We start from the raw sequence: 17,231 nt of genomic DNA, 5'->3' as shown, positions 1-17,231 counted from the left end.
TACAATAATAATATGTTTAAAGGTGAGGTAGAAAATATTAAAAACGAGAATATTCCAGAATTTGTTTGGTACTGGCTAATATTACAATGAAACCCTAAGACGGAACACGGGTTCTATTTTAATACACAACCTTTAAACTCCACCCCAGACGATAAAAAAAAATTAAACATGAACATTTCGTGACACGAAGAAATTGATACATTACACCAACAGTGACGTGAACCAGTAAAGACGCTGCGGAGAATCTGATGAATAGGGCACAAATGGCAACTACAAAGAAATTCTGAATTATAACCTTAAAATGGCCAGCCTGTCCATTATAGAGATGACCCCACCATAGATAGGCTGGCAACACTGGCGAACACCATCTAGACCAGCTTAGAAATCCAAAATCCCACCAAGATCAATTGATAACAACAAGGCAGCCAAAACAAAAAATGGTATCCAAAAATTTTGATTGTGTTACAAGTGGTCAGAACGCGTGAATCTTAACCGATGACCATGGGTTCAAACGGGGGCAAGCACCACTAAATCTTCATTTGCTGAAATTGTGTTTATAATTCATCTCGTGCTTTTCGATGAAAAAACATCGTGAGTAAACCTGCATGTGTCTAATTTCATTGAAATTATGCCACATGTATATTCTATGAATCCGCATTGGAGTACCGTGGTGGAATAAGCTCCAAACCTTCTCCTCAAAAGGGAGAGGAAGAATAAGCCCAGCAGTGGGATATTAACAGGCTGTTATTTTACCACCTGAAAATAAAAACATGCAACCACATCAACCAACAGACTCTAAACTGATAGAAAAATACATCAAAGTCACGGACTTCACATATATGTGAAGACTACAAGAAAACATTAAAAACAATTTAAAAAAACGTTTTTTTTTATAGAATAGGTAGGCGGACGAGCAAATGGGCCACCTGATGATAAGTGTTCACCAATGCCCGTATAATATTTTCATTGTAAGAAATGTTAACCATCACTTACATCACTAATGCGCAACCAACCTTGGGAACTAAGATGTTATGTTCCTTGTGCCTGTAATTACACTTGCTACAACATACACACCAATATTAAGTACTGCTGTTTTGCGGTAGAATATCTAATAAGTGAGTGGTAACTACCCGACGAGCTTGCACATAGCCCTACTACCAGTTAAACGTGATCATTGTCAATTGTAGTATATTTATTATAAAAGGACAATGCGACTAAATATCACTCAAAAGATACAGTGGAAAAACAGAATGGATTGAATTTTTTAACAAATATAACTCTGAATTTCGATCACACACAATATAATAGGATAACTTAAAAAATACCTTAATTAAAAATGTATTGTTAAGGAAAATCTTTAAAATATTATTATTGAAGATATAATTGTGAATAAATATTTCATATTATTTATTTAACAGTAAAGTTAATTAGTACTTTTTTTCTTTTAAATAAATTTATACATCTCAACTTATTCACCAAGGAAATAATCAAAAGAACATTTTTGCTATGAGCAAATAAAATCTAATAAATTCCATTATAAATTATAATTGTTGCAAGTGTATCAAACGATATATTAAAGTAAAATATTTATTGTGTATTTGCATAATATAATAAATAAAGATTTAAATAACGTAAAATAAAACATATAAATTTTATATGAACAATTATTACTAACCTGAATATAACCACAAATTTATTTTTTTGAACTCATGAATTCACATAAAATTAAGCTTTCAAAAATCTGTTCACGGTATAAATACACTCGTTCATTTCACAATCACAGTCGCGTAAGAGAAAAACTTTGAAAATTCAACACGTCCTCTCGCCACGATCGTTCAGGTTACACTGCGCGATTCTTGTTGTTACTGCACAAGTTTAACTTCGGCTGCAGTCGGTAAAGCTCGGGTGCAACACCAATCTGTATTATATAGCTCTAAGGCCTTCCTAATTGAGTTACTAAACAACAAAAACTTATGCATAGCTAGGCGGCATGAGAAACCGTAGTATTTAGAACTTAGTCATAAATAAACAGCCCAGCAGAGCTATTTTGATTAATGATATTTAATCTAATTGACTTTAAATCAATGAGTTATTTATTACACCAAGAAGATGATTTACACACAAATCTTTATATCTTTTTTTAACAAAAAGATCCTATCCTATAATTTCGCTAGTATTGTTTTTATATACTGCCTTCGTGAATGTCTGCTTAGCCTAAAGGTTGATTAGTAGAGAACGCCTTTAGGCATTAAGTCTTTTGTTCCAACAGTGTTTGTCAATAAAGTATTTAAATAAATAAAATAATATCTTGTAAAAAATAAGCTTAACATATATTGAAAAAACACTGGTAACATATGAACAATTAATATACATAACTATGTGTGTATGTATTTTATCGAACACATAGGCATCCCGTCACCATTAATGGCATCGTCGCCTAGAATACATATAATCTTCTTATCACTGTATTCGTTTGTGTTTAATATTAAGAAATATGTGTATATATAAGTAACAGCCTGTGAATGTTCCACTGCTGGGCTAAGGCTCCTCTCCCTTTTTGAGGAGAAGGAATGGAGCTTATTCCACTACGCTGCTCCAAGGCGGGTTGGTGGAATACACCTGTGGCAAAATTTTAATGAAATTAAACACATGCAGGTTTCCTCACGATGTTTACCTTCGCCAAATAGCACGAGAAGAATTATTACCACAATTTAAGCAAATGAAAATTCAGTGGTACTTGCCCGGGTTTGAACCCACGATCATCGGTTAACATTCACGCATTCTTACCACTGCGCCATGTCGGTAATATGTATGTGTATATATAAGGAATTTTCAAAATTCTACCTTGACTATATTATGTAGTATGGCCGTGTGATGTAAATACATAAGTGTGAGTGTGTGTATATATTTATATATATTTTATGTGATTACATTTATATGTATATTGTTTATTTGAATAACTAATATAAATTACGATATACACGTAAAATAAAATGCTTAGATTTATAATAATAAATTAAATAATTCTCATTTCTAATTACACAGGTTTTAACCTGTAATTATTTGTTAATAACACATGTTTACTCTCACTGATATTTATTTTTATTCAAAACATATTTTACTTATTTTAATTAAATATAATTAACAAATATAAAGTTACGCTCCAGTGTTAGCCTATAAAAAAACTGACAACTTTTTATATAATTCTATATAAATACAACGTAACAAATTACGAAACAATTCACACGTATGTCTCCCCGCTTAGAGTCAAGTATAAATTAAGTGTCTATTTAAATCAACAGCGCTATTCCGTAAGAGAACACTTCTATCATACGCTATTTTGATTAATATATCCATTATCATGATCAATGTCACATATCGCTTTCTAACATTTGAAGGTCGCGTTCTGCATTGAGATTCGAGTATGTTCTTGCAAAATTAAATATAGCTCTACTGAGCGAGAAGTATCACTTCATGTTATTAATCAGCTGATGATGAAAACCGTCTTTTTACTATTACTGCGTGTATCATTTAAATGTTATAATGCTTTTATAGTGAACTAGTTTTTACCCGCGGACTGACCTGCGCGTCAGGGGTTGATAGGTGTTAGGTGTAAAAATTATATCATTGATATAATCGCTGACCCGACTTTATCAAAATCGGTTCAGTGATTTAGCCGTACAAGCGTAACAAACAAGACAGAGTTACTCTCGCCTTAATAATATTACAAATATTAGATGTCAAATATCAATTTCTAACAATTCTCAGTCGTGTTTAGAGATGAGATTTTTGTTTCTATTTACGAAATAGTTCTACTGACTTATATACATAGCTACTATTATGTATTCAGTGCCAGCGTTTACATTGACGTAAATTAGTACTTATTGTTAATCCTTTTTGGGATTGATTTCAAAAAGTTTCATCTAGTTACCAATGTTTTCCCCAGGGCTCTAGCTATCTTTGTACCATTATTATAATGGGTTCACATTTTTAATCATTTTAAGCTAAACAGTGACATGACGCTTTTAATGTTATTATAGAAACAGTTTTGTAGCATTGCTGTAATGTTCTATTAAATGTATATTTCGACATAACTATATATAATTTTTTATGGCCCTCGAATGGAGTTCTATATTTCAGTATATATCTTACGTGATCATCATAAAAAAATATGATTTTGGTTCTTAATTCAAAGTCGAGTATAATATACACAACAATCTACACTTTCTACAAAAATTCCACTCTGATTCCTTACCACGCGTATCTGATAATCCATTTAACAAAATATGAAAAATTTAAATTTATTCACAGTCAGTGAAGCTATTGAAGATCAAACTCACTAACAAATAAGGCTGAATTGAAGGAAAACTGACCTCCTTCATTTTAAAGTCTAATAAACTAAACCACTTTGCAATTAATTTTTCAAAATATATCTTTATTTTATAATTTAATGAAATGTTTATTTCGAATATTAACAATCATATATCGCAATGCAACAGCCTATGAATGTCCTACTGCTGGGCTAAGGCCTCCTGTTCTTTTTTGAGGAGAAGGTTTGAAGCTTATTCCACCGCGTTGCTCCAATGCGTGTTGGTGGAATACAAATGTGGCAGAATTTCAGTGAAATTAGACACGTGCAGATTTCCTCACGTAGTTTTCCTTCATCGTTAAGCAAGAAAAGAGTTGATTTTGTTATTATGTAATAAACTAGCACAAGTTAACTACGATATTTGCGACGTAAAGTTCAAGTTAACAACAGAGTATCACAAAGAAAACAGTGCACGAGCTTTTCTTAGTTCAGATTTCTTTTTCAAAATACCATCCGTGCCAGCAACTTCGTTTGTGTGGACTTTAGACTTGGAAATACAATTTTAGACTATCCAATGGGAAGAGTTTTATTTCTTAAAGATAAGACGGAAAACTACTTCTAATACTTCTAGTATATGATATACCTAGATAAGATGACCTTAGATTGAAAAAAATTGAATAATTTCTATTTTCGCGACGTAGACGCTCACTAAGAGTTGGATTACAAATAAATCCTATTAAAAATATATTTTTCATCATTTGAATTTTGGAAAATAATTTTTCATCTTATTAAAATAAATTAAAGGGCTTAGTTTGTATGAAATTTACCCGTACGAAGTTGGAAGCAGCTAGTTACTAATAAATGCTGTATAAGTAAAATATAGATTTCTTTCTTTCTAGCATTTGTAATTTAACATTTGAAAGAAGAAGAAATAGTATCGTGTATATATAAACCCGGTAACACAACTGGAACACGTCAATCCAGATCGATGAAGAGGTCTTCGTCGTAGAGTCCAATTAAAATGTGTATTGTCTGGAAATATAAAAATGCAGGCACATAAAAAAATTACAAAAATCCAAATAATTAAAAAGGTAAACCGTAGCCACACGAAGGTCTGTGGAGATATTATTGTATGAGAGTAAAACAAACTTTACAAAAAGACGTTAATCATAAAAAGTAAATTAATAAACATTAGATATAAAATTATATCATTATTTAATAGAAAAACACAATTATCGAATATATTGTTAAATAGAATTGGAATAAATTGAACAATATATTAATTATATTTAATATCACATATCTCAAATATTTATCTAAGATTACCTAAGTATGACATTCAAAATCAAGATCAAAATCCGAATGAGAGATGTCTGTATTGTCTTAAACGTTCTTATCACTCAAAGACTATTTTAACAAGCGCTCGAAGTCTGTCATATCAGTCTACTGTACTTCGATAATAAATTGAATATAATAACCGTGCGTACCAAACGGTGTATTTACTAACAGGCTTTGTGACCGACAGGTACCAAGACCCCAACCATTAGCATCGCTTTATTCTACCGACAAATAATCACACTTTGAGAGACATTGTCAGGACATGTAAATAAGCCACTGCTGGACAAAGGACGCCTCTGCTCTTCAAGAGAAGGTTAGGAGCTTAATCCACCATGCTGCAACAAAGCCGGTTGGGTAAATATATATGTGGTTGTATATCATTCGAAACATGCAGGTTTCACCGCTGGGCACTAGACGAATTATAAATACAAATTAAGCTCATGACAATTTAGTGGTGCTAAACAATTAACAAACTAAACTAGGTTTTAATGCGTACTCTTCGGTTAAGAGTACTGATACTGATGGTAGAGCTTTGTGCAAGCTCGCCTGGGTAGGTACCACCCACTCATCAGATATTCTACCGCAAAACAGCAGTACTTGGTATTGTTGTGTTCCGGTTTAAAGGGTGAGTGAGTCAGTGTAATTACAGGCACGAGGGACTTAGTTCCCCCAAGGTCAACATCACCAATGCGCACCAGCATTGTTGATGTAAGCGATGGTTAACATTTCTTACAATGCCAGCCTTCCTATTCTATAAAAAAAAACAAAGCCCTATTTCAATCAAAGAAGAAGTAAACTCTTAGACTTACATATACCACGCGATTTACTAATAGCTCTGCCATATTTATAAACAGTTGTTGATTAATATACACATATTTATTTATAATACAAGACTATTCCCCTCAGCTAATATATATCCACTTTAATTTTACTTTCATAGTTTCAATAACAACTTCGCCGACATTCATTCGCGAATCTACATTGAATATCACAAATTAATTATTCAAGATCTCGACCAAGATCGCATCAATTCAATATCAAAGTTGTTTAGCACATAATGTATCTATCTTGTGGTTAAAATAGGCATAATATATTTATAATTTCAAGCAACCTGATTCTATATATAAAATTACATAAACATTAATATATAATTGAATCAGGCCGGTGAAATTAACTTTTAGGCAATTTTTTTCTAAGATTTTTTTTCTTGTAATGATTTCGCTGACGTAATTGCTTAGCGCTCTGAGTTGTTCGGATTTAAGGAAACTCATTCGACATAACGTGTAAGGAAACGAAACGGGCTTGGGAATTTTCCTTATGTAATAAAATGTAATCGAAATTAAATGTAAAAAAAAAACTATTTTTTTTTTGGGGAACGATGATATAAAAAGTTTAAAGAAATAATGTTTGACATGTTGCGTTGTAAGCACTTTTTAAAAAAAAATAATTTTTTAATAGTTTCATACCTTAAAAGTAGAATAAGTTTTTTGTTATTAAATAAATTATTTACACTTTCTATTCAAAACGATTTAGGATTTTTGACAAATTTAGTCGTAATGTTGTGTTTATTATTTTATTTAAGTTTAATAAAAATAATACTCTGTGTCAGGATAGCATAACACTTCGTGACGTCCTTCGTTTCGTACTTAATGATACTTATCAAAATGTGCGTAACCCGCGATGCTTAAAATTTATTAAAATAACAAATCTATACATAATAAGAAGGCGGGCGAGCATATGGGCCATCTGATGGTAAGTTGTCACCAATGCCCATGCCCATAGACATTGAAATTGTAAGAATTGTTAACCATCGCTTACATCACCAAAGCGCCACCAACCTTGGGAACTAAGATGTTTTGTCCATTGTGCCTGTTTACACTAGCTAACTCACCCTTCAAAGCTCTACGACTTGTTACTTTTGATATTGATATATATATATATGTATGTATAGTTAAATTTGTATAATACTCTTTCTTTTATTTTTCTATCGTTATGTACCGTTCACAAAACATTATATTTAAATGTTATAATTAAAATCTATCTGTTATTATATACTTAATTACTCCATATAATTCGTCATACTCGCTGGTGATCGTAAATTTATTTTCGCTCTGGGTTACCCCGCAATGTACAAATCAAGTTTTAAATCTCGTATTGTATAGTATTTTGTTGCTGACCGTACTATATTTATTGCAGAAATTTATAGTTCGATTTTTTTGTTAACCTTTTGTTTCAGTTCAATAAACATTAATCTGATACTCGAGTTCGAGAGAATCCCCTAATATTTAGAGTTTTAACTAAAATAACAGCTATACATTGATTTAACTAAAAGTGTTATAAAACATATCATACAAGGATGATAAATCACCTTTAAAAAAAAACAAAATGAAAGTATTCATTAAACCTTTTATACCGCCATTGTGTTGCAAATTCTCTTTGTCAACTCTTATCTCTTTTTTCTGCATATATGACAAAGACAAAATTGACTTTATTCAGGTAGACAATTTTTAATGGTCATTTTAGAGGATAGAGATATCGAGGATTTTATGAAGCTGAATTAACGGAGGGTTGCAATGGTTTTCGAAAAGGTAACAAACCGTAGCGGGGCGGTCCAAAATTGTCGATACAAACACGCGAAATAGTAAGAATAATATGTAATTATATATATATATATATATATATATATATATACTTGCTACTCGTGCCGGCTTTGCACGGGTAAAAAAAGGATCAACCAACATTCATCGTCATATCGTAATACATATAACACTAATGGTTATCTTCATATTTATCGTCATATTTCATACAATTTTCACAAAATCTTAATGCCTTATAAACCGGAACCTTTCTCGTAAATCACTTCATCCATTAATTGAAACTGTTTGAAAAACCGTCCGGTAGTTTTTGAGTTTATCACGTACAGACAGACAGACGCAGCAGGCGCAATGGGGGACTTTGTTTGATAATATGTAGTAATATAATGATTTCAACAAAATGACATACAAATATAATATTAAGAAAATAAAACCGTTATTTTAAAACATTAAATTAAATATCTAACAGTATAATACATCGTTTTATGTTTTTTTTATATCCATTGCCTTTCAGCTGCAACCTTCATCAATGGTCTGTCAGAGCACTTAATACTTTATAAGCAAAGACGAAGTTCAAAGCGGTTTATGCAACACATTTCAACTAAAGTTCAAATGTTTTTACCCAAAACTATTCAACTCAAACTTATTCCAACAGAAGTTCAAGCTTGGCGACATTAACGTACCAAATTAAAAATTAAAACTCCAATAATTATTTTATCGTAAAACTTTATAACTAACTTACCTGAAAAGTTCCGAAATAACAAAATATGAAATTAGTCACTCATATTATGTCCTCACGAACAATTTGATCACGAATATTATGGCACACGCTCATTTCACTGTCACAGGATACGCGTCAAGAATGGTATGGAGTCGGAACAACCGTCTATCTTGACGGTCGGGGTAAGACTAACTAACCGAACGATACGGCGACACTACGGGCGAGCCAGACGCCATCATTTCAAATTTGAAAATCGAATACACTCAGAAAATATAGCAATAGCAAGACCGATTGCCATGACATTTATCCAAATTGTATTTAATTTTAATCTCTTAAAAGCATTTCCGAATATAAATAACAATTAAATTTAAATTAAGAAGTTCTTGGCACAATCTTATGTTTTGAAACTTGGTTAATGTCTTTTTCAATATATTTAAGTTTATTGTCAACAATAACGGATATTGACGAATTTTATTTATGGTCACCATCACCGATAGACATAGACGATGTAGGAAATATCAACCATTTCTTACATCGCACATGCACCATCAACCTTTTGAAGTAATCTATTATGTCCCTTGTGCCTATATTTACACTGGCTTACCCACCCTTCAAACCGGAACGCAATAATACTAAGTATTGCAGTTTAGCGATAGAATATCTGATGAGTGTGTGGTACCTACCCAGACGGGCTTGCACAAAGCCCTACCACCAAAAACATCATATGTCACCATTAGTCTGTTGTCAACATTTCACGTAGACTGATGAAGTAATTTCTTACAGAATAGCACTGCTGATATTAGTATTCGCTTGTTTACACACATTTCATACTTCATTTGTATGTAGTATATAATTATCTAGTATTTATTTATTTATTTTTATATCTATTATTATTATTATTATATCTATAGTGTTTGCGTATTGTTATATGGTTAATATTATGTATGTGTATCGTGTCAGTATGTATGTGTGACTATAATTTTCATCACATAAGCTAGTCCAAGCTTGTTCGAAATAATCGTAAAAAAGAATAAATTTTTACCTGTACATCTATTTATTTTTATTAATCTAACCCTAGCTTGTGTGATATAGTGAAAACCTATAAATTTTATTTAATAGTTTAATTTCAATTAAATATTTTAATACTATTTTGATGCGTGTATTCTTGAAATGTTATAATTATTACGGTCAATGTCGCGTTAGTTTCTGACATTACACGGCCGTTCTCTGGTGTGAGTTTCGAATTTGTTATTACAGAAACGCCCTAAGATTGTTTTTATATAAAAATCAAGGCAAAAATAGACTTTGATCGCCTTCACATTGTCGAAATGTTTAATTAATTTAGTCATCTGCAGTTCTATTCCTTAAGAACACGCTTCGTATCTCACTCGTGAAATATTGGAAACCGATTTGCGGTGATACATTATTTTCATACGTTTCTTTTGAATGTTATGATCATTATAGTCAATTTCGCATAATAATTTCTGACATTAGACAATCGTATTATGTAGGGAGACATTTTGAAGATATACAAATCTCTAGTACGATGGTTTTGTTCAAGTGTTATAGTTTTGGCAACGATCGCTTGGAACGTTGATATAATACGTTACATCATCAAATAATATGCAATTTATAAACGTACTATGCGTCATAATATCGTATGTTCAAATAAAAATAATCATTTTTTTAATCTTAACCTGATACATAAAAAAATGTGCCTTTATGTCTATGAATGTCAGATGTCTGTTAGTTAATAGTTTTTGTTTGAAAACTTCACTGTGAATTGGACTTTTGTAAATAAAATAGGTATGATCTTTTATAACTGATTAGTAAGACATTCTCATAATAACAGTATACAATTTTTATTAAAAACTATATTTTATTAATTTGATAAAAAATAATTAGTGATTGAAATATCGGTTTGAACTATTTTGATTTTGTTTTTTATAATATAGGAACGGGCAAATAGGCTAGCATTGGACATGGTCACTACCGCATAGACATTGGCGCTGTAAGAAATATTTACATTTCTTACACAACATCAACAAATTAAATGTCGGATTGTATTATTTATTTATTTTTTATAGAATAGGCAAGCGGGCCATCTGATGGTAAGTGGTCACCAGCACACAAAAATATCGGTGGCCTAAGAAATTTTAACCATGCCTTACAAATCTAATAATATTTCAACTTTCAATAATTCCGATTGTATTTCCAATTCCAATTTATAAACGATTATAATTTATATGCAAGTATTTATATCAATATTGGCAAACAAACAAATAAAAATCACTTTTTTATAATATTAGTTGATACTTATCTGCTTCATAAGAAATATGATAATAAAATTCGAATAAAGAACGTTCCTAGCGCACTTATTTATTCAAAATTTGAAATCCCGGATTATTCGTAGTTACGTCTTGCCAAGAAGATATTATCCATGATATTTCTTCATTCAAAGCGATACAGCGTGTCTAAGTAGCTCACAGTTACTGTGCCAAGTTTGAACAATACGATTAGCTATGACGAGAATACCTATTTTTAATGGAAACTGCGGAATTATAGTTTATTTTACGATTAGATTAAATAAATATAAATCGATATATTGTGAGTTAAAATTAGACAAGCGTTTATTTATTTCTTTAATGATATGAGAAACACCATCGGTATATATCGGCATATTAAAATTATGATAATATAATAGTACAACGTGGTACACCGGTATTTACAACAGTACTATTGAATGACCTTCCACGTATAAAATTTACTGGTGGTAGGGCTTTGTGCAAGCTCGTCTGGGTAGGTACCACCCACTCATCAGATATTCTACCGCAAAACAGCAATACTTGATATTGTTGTGTTCCGGTTTGAAGGGTGAGTGAGCCAGTGTAATTACAGGCACAAGGGACATAAAATCTTAGTTCCCAAGGTTGGTGGCGCATTGGATATGTAAGCGATGGTTGACATTTCTTACAATGCCAATGTCTAAGAGCGTTGGTGACCACTTACCATCAGGTGGCCCATATGCTCGTCCGCCTTCCTTTTCTATAAAAAAAAATAAATAAAAATAAACAATATAATAATATGCTAACATTACGTTGTGGAAAGAAATAAAATAAAAAGAAAATATAACAATAAAATCAAGTATGTTCGTATTCGTGCCCAGCTGTGGAGGAAATCACGTGAGGACACCTACACGTATCAGATGAAATTCTGTAACATACGTATCCACCACCGCGCACCGGAGAATCGTGGTGGATATGACGTATCCATGAATGGGAGACCTTGTTAGTTCCGGAACCTAACTCTGAACTCAACAACGAATTTTACACGTTAAAACAAACTAACATACAAACAGATAAACAATGGCTTATAAAATAGCAGAGATTAAAATGAACATTTTATATTTGTCCTTCTAAAGGGAATTCCTCGAATTGCTAGTAATTTTAGCTCCAGATGAAAATCCAGCTTTGTATATAATAATAACTTTCTTGATACAAGATCGTTGGTAACGTCGCTAATCTATATTAATATTTTAAAGGTGAAGAAGTTATTTTTTTGAACGCACTTGAGATTAGTATCTATTTATTTATTTATAATAGCACACTTACAACATACATATAAAGCATTGAAAAGATTAATTTATAAAACAATAATAGTATATCTAATATGCATGTCAATTACAAGTGTACATAGCAGTTCAAATTCAAATTAAAAGTAACAAAAAATCAATCGGCGAAATCATAATTAAAAATTATTAAAAGTATTAATTAAAACTAATCATGCATTTTATAATAATTATGCAACTTATTTCTAAAGATTGAGGGAGAGTCACAAAAATCTATCTAATCTAAAGTACCTCAGTCTTTTTATGTGCGATTTATATTAATAATTATATTATATCAATAATTATAATAAATAATAATTTTGGATTACACCATTTTATTAAAAAGGTTATATGATACACACGCCGACGGAGGTGGAGCAGTACGGCTTAAGCAGTTGCGAATTGTTAATACACATGTAAACCAACGCGTGCAGGTTTCTTATCGATGTTTTTCTTCATCGCTACTCATAAAACATGTCAGAAAGTTGGGGTTATATTTTGTTTAAATACTAGACTTAAAGAATTATTTAATACAATCTTGTCTAATTCAAATTGTGTTTCCATTGAGACAGTAAGATAGTTTATCTATTAATTTAATCTCACAAAACCAATTACAATTTCTCATGATAAAGCACTGGTATTTGATAAAGTCCGGATCGATGGGACGTCTGCGGGAAACCTCTCGCGATCCTTGGGATCGGTCACACTCGAAGAACGTAATTTGTCCGATGCAGCGGATACCCATTTAAGTCTTAGATACGACAAATCGTTAAATGTAAAAATTAATATTTTTGACGTGAAACCTTTCTGGGTGCGCCTCGGGAGTGATACCGCTTCGTATTCCGTGACGGCAAACGACATGACGCTCTCCTATGTGGTCTTGCAATCCACCACCGCTCTCCCTTGCGTGTGCGTGGCTCGAATACAAGATACTTCTTCGCTATATATTATTATAATCATAAAATGTATATATTTGTTTATTCTACTTTAAAATTTTTTTTACTGGGAGTCAGTCTCGTGACAGGCACTTTCTTTTACAATTGACGAGAGACTTAATGTTAGTTAGTTTTATCGTTGGTAAAAACATGCTCTTTATAAGTTCTAGTGCCAATTATATCTACATTTAACATAATTAGTAGTAATGGAAACAATATATATAGTTTTCGACCCATTCATGTAAATTCACAATAATTTAAGAATGTTATTATAATGTTAACTTGACAGCCTCGTTGGTCTAGTGACTTGATGTAAGGCCGCTGACCCGAAGGTCCTGGGTTCAAATCCCAGGTGGGCCAATAAAAAGTTATTAGGTTTTTCTGTCAGAACATTCTCAGTAGCAGCCCGGGATCTGAAAGTTGGAAGTGTGTACACTGCCGTGCCTCGGAAAGCACGTAAAGTCATTAGTTCTGCGCCTGAACTCTTGGCCGAAGATTGGCCACCGTGGCCGAAATCGATCTGGAGGACTTTATAATCTTTACTTAGTGGTGGGGCTGTATGCAAGCGCGTCTGGGTAGTTATCACTTAATCTTTACATATTCTACTACCAAACAACAATTTATTGTATTGTGTTCGGCTTGAAGAGTGTGTGAGCCAGTATAATATAAAATAAGAAATAAATTAAAATAAAATTTTCTTAGACTATAGACTAAATTATATTATTTCATTTCTTAAATTCCAAGTAAAATTAACTCGTGACTACAGCGTTCTTAGTTTTGTAGTCTGACGTCTTTTCTGACCTCACTTTTCACCGAAGGTCTGATGAAATGAACAATCTAAATTCATAGCTTTATCTTAGTTTCTTGATCTGTTATATAAAGCAAGAGAATTTGTATGTCAGCGCTCGCAAAACACAAGAACGCCAGTATTTGATAATGTATTTTTATATTAGACAGGTCATTAATAGAGGATTTTCTGAGCATTAACTCCGGCAGACGTTGTATTGTCTGTAAATATATTACCAATTTTCATGGCAATTGAACGATATAGAAGTCAATATAAAGCGCCATCTAGCGGCTAATTACAAAACAATAGATAATATAAAAACTGCCATGATAAAATACACACATGAGCAAACTTTCATGGTATTCTGTAAATAAAGCGGAGGTCTATTAATCTCAAACATCGATTTTTATACATAAGATAAAGACATTAAATTCTTTCTATTTATGTCAATTGTCTAAATTTAAAGCGTTCCTGCTTAAACTGACTAACTTAAACTGCAAAATACATGGACTTAGTAATAATATTATATACATAGAAAAACCTTCTCTGAAACTCGCTGGCTTTTCTGGTATACATTTAACGTATACTCGTTTAGTACGACATTACGAAATAAATAGGTATGTAATTGTATTAAGAACAAAGAAGAAAGTAGTAAAAGAGAGTAAAAGAAGTCTTATGAATTGATACTTTACTATGAATAACAAAATTACGATATTAAGGACAGTATCTCAAGATACGAACGGAGTAATTCAAATTTGTTTGTTAAAAATGATTTACAGATCACATCTAACACTACAGACAACAACAACCACGGTTAACTCGCGTAACAGATTACCAAAAAAATTTAAGTAATCTCTAACAATACATATATGTACCTATTTAAATTAACATTGCTAATAAGTATGATGGGCCGGTTGACGTGGTTGGTAGAGAGACTTGCCTTTCACGCTGAAGGTTTTGGGTTCGATTCCCACCCAGGACAGACATTTGTGTGCATGAACATGTCTGTTTGTCCTGAGTCTGGGTGTAATTATCTATATAAGTATGTATTTACAAAAAAGAAATAATATATGTAGTATATTTTTGTTCTTTATTTAAATATTTTTATTTTCTGTTTTTATTGTATTTTTGATTTGTATATTTTGTAATTGTGTTTGTGAATTGTTGTTTTTAAATTAATGTAAAAAGTGATTTGAATGTGTGTTATGTACAACTGTTGGAGATCCAAATAAATAAATAAATATCAGTTGTCTGGTTTCCATAGTACAAGCTCTGCTTAGTTTGGGATCAAATGGCCGTGTGTGAATGTCTATCTAATGTCCCAGGATAAAAAAACTGTATTTTTTGTTAACTGTCAGCATTATTGTAAATTATATTGTTATTCTCAAGTTTTATAATGTTATATATTCGCACATATGATTGGATGATGAGCTCCCTTTTTACAATTTTACATTTGTTTCTTGTAGTCGAATCGGAGCCTACACTGCACTCGGCTCTGATCCTTGGAAAACGTCAGATTATTGAATGTATAACAGACGCATAATAAATAATGAAAATTTTATTTTTAATTATTTAAAAAAAAACTGTTTTACTGATTTACTGATTAAAATGGGCATTACCTACACGAATAGTAGTGCTAATTAATATGGGGAATGGGGATTCAACAAGAACTAATTGATTGTTTTAAGATTTATCTTAATGCGTTATTTACCGCCAAGTCGAAAGCTATAAAGACTAAAGTCCGGGACAGTTGTAGCTTGCACGATAACACCCGCTACATTTGTTACAAGCTGCAACACTAATGTCCTACGAAGGAGGATTTGAACCTTATTTACTTATCACAAAATAAATGTTAAACGTTACTTATGACCATTTCTTTTAAATTTTTTTTTTAATTCTCATTAATCGTTGATATTTTTCATACAAAACATATATTTCATGAAATTACTCGAACTGTATTCTGGATAATCATTATTATAATAAAAAAATGAGGAAAACATATATATACGGATATGTATGTTTTGAAATTTCCAATCATTTGTATTTAATAATAGTAAATCTCACCAATAACTACCTGCCTGTCACCTGAAATGGCTGTTTTCAAGGAATTAATAATCTCTCCCCCCTCGCTTCTCCCAATTAAGGTATCAAATTAGGTACATAAAAACTCAGTGGTCTTAAAAATCTTCGGCAAAATTCTCGTGGCACCATTGAGCCTTAAATATAATATAAAAAATATATTTTTAACATATTAGAGTTTGTTAGGTTTCTCTGTTACACTTTATTTTTCAAATATATATATGTTAAAGAATATTAGCAATGTATGTTTTCAAGGAACTACTAATATTATTTATCCCTCTAATAAGCGTACAGCTTGTGTTGAGAGTGAAAACGCACAATAGCACAAGGGGCCAAGATCGAACCTGCGACTATTACATCGCTAAGCAACTTGTAAACCACTGCGCTATTGACTCTTATATTAGGTGCAGTTGTACTCGAGCGACACGCATTGTGAGATTTGATGAACTCTTATCGCCACTACAAACTGCTGCCTGGAACAGTTCAATCTACTGCCTTTTTTCAATGCAATCCCGCGATCGGCTTCTGCCTGTTTTTAACTTGCATTCGTACCGAACAGATATATACCAATATTCTATAACTAGTAATACCACTTACAACGTTTTATTTATTTATTTATTTATGATTCGCGAGTGGTAATTACATTACATACACAGTAACTTTGTCATAATGAATTAATTTAAATATATTACCTTTTGAAACAACTTGACATCATTGCAGTAACCTACATTACTGTTTCTCTCAATTTTAGATAAACTTTGAATAAGTGTTATCTGAATGATGAAATTTAAAAAAAAATAATAATAACCCGCATTGGAGCAGCATGGTGGAATAAGCTCCAAACCTTCTCCTCGCTGCTTT

The 17,231-nt window shown here is 31.8% G+C and overlaps 2 protein-coding genes across 4 annotated transcripts in view; both read right to left on the bottom strand.

Annotated features, from left to right (window-relative positions):
• The window catches only part of LOC126768955 (acid sphingomyelinase-like phosphodiesterase 3a), an 88,379-nt gene extending 79,243 nt beyond the window's left edge, over positions 1-9,136 (bottom strand). Inside the window, exon 1 of one of the 2 annotated variants that reach the window (XM_050487450.1) lies at positions 8,984-9,136. The gene's annotated coding sequence lies outside the window, so the exon portion shown is untranslated. Of the gene's footprint in view, positions 1-1,675; positions 1,807-8,983 lie in introns of those variants that run through there. The other variant, XM_050487451.1, reaches the window with a different exon arrangement.
• LOC126768923 (set1/Ash2 histone methyltransferase complex subunit ASH2) overlaps positions 1-17,231 on the bottom strand; it is a 437,703-nt gene that overhangs the window by 367,231 nt on the left and 53,241 nt on the right. The gene's annotated exons all lie outside the window — the stretch shown is intronic.

This window comes from Nymphalis io, chromosome 6 (genome assembly GCF_905147045.1).
Source record: "Nymphalis io chromosome 6, ilAglIoxx1.1, whole genome shotgun sequence".
Classification (NCBI taxonomy): domain Eukaryota; kingdom Metazoa; phylum Arthropoda; class Insecta; order Lepidoptera; family Nymphalidae; genus Nymphalis; species Nymphalis io.
This window is presented reverse-complemented; position numbering and strand designations above follow the sequence as displayed.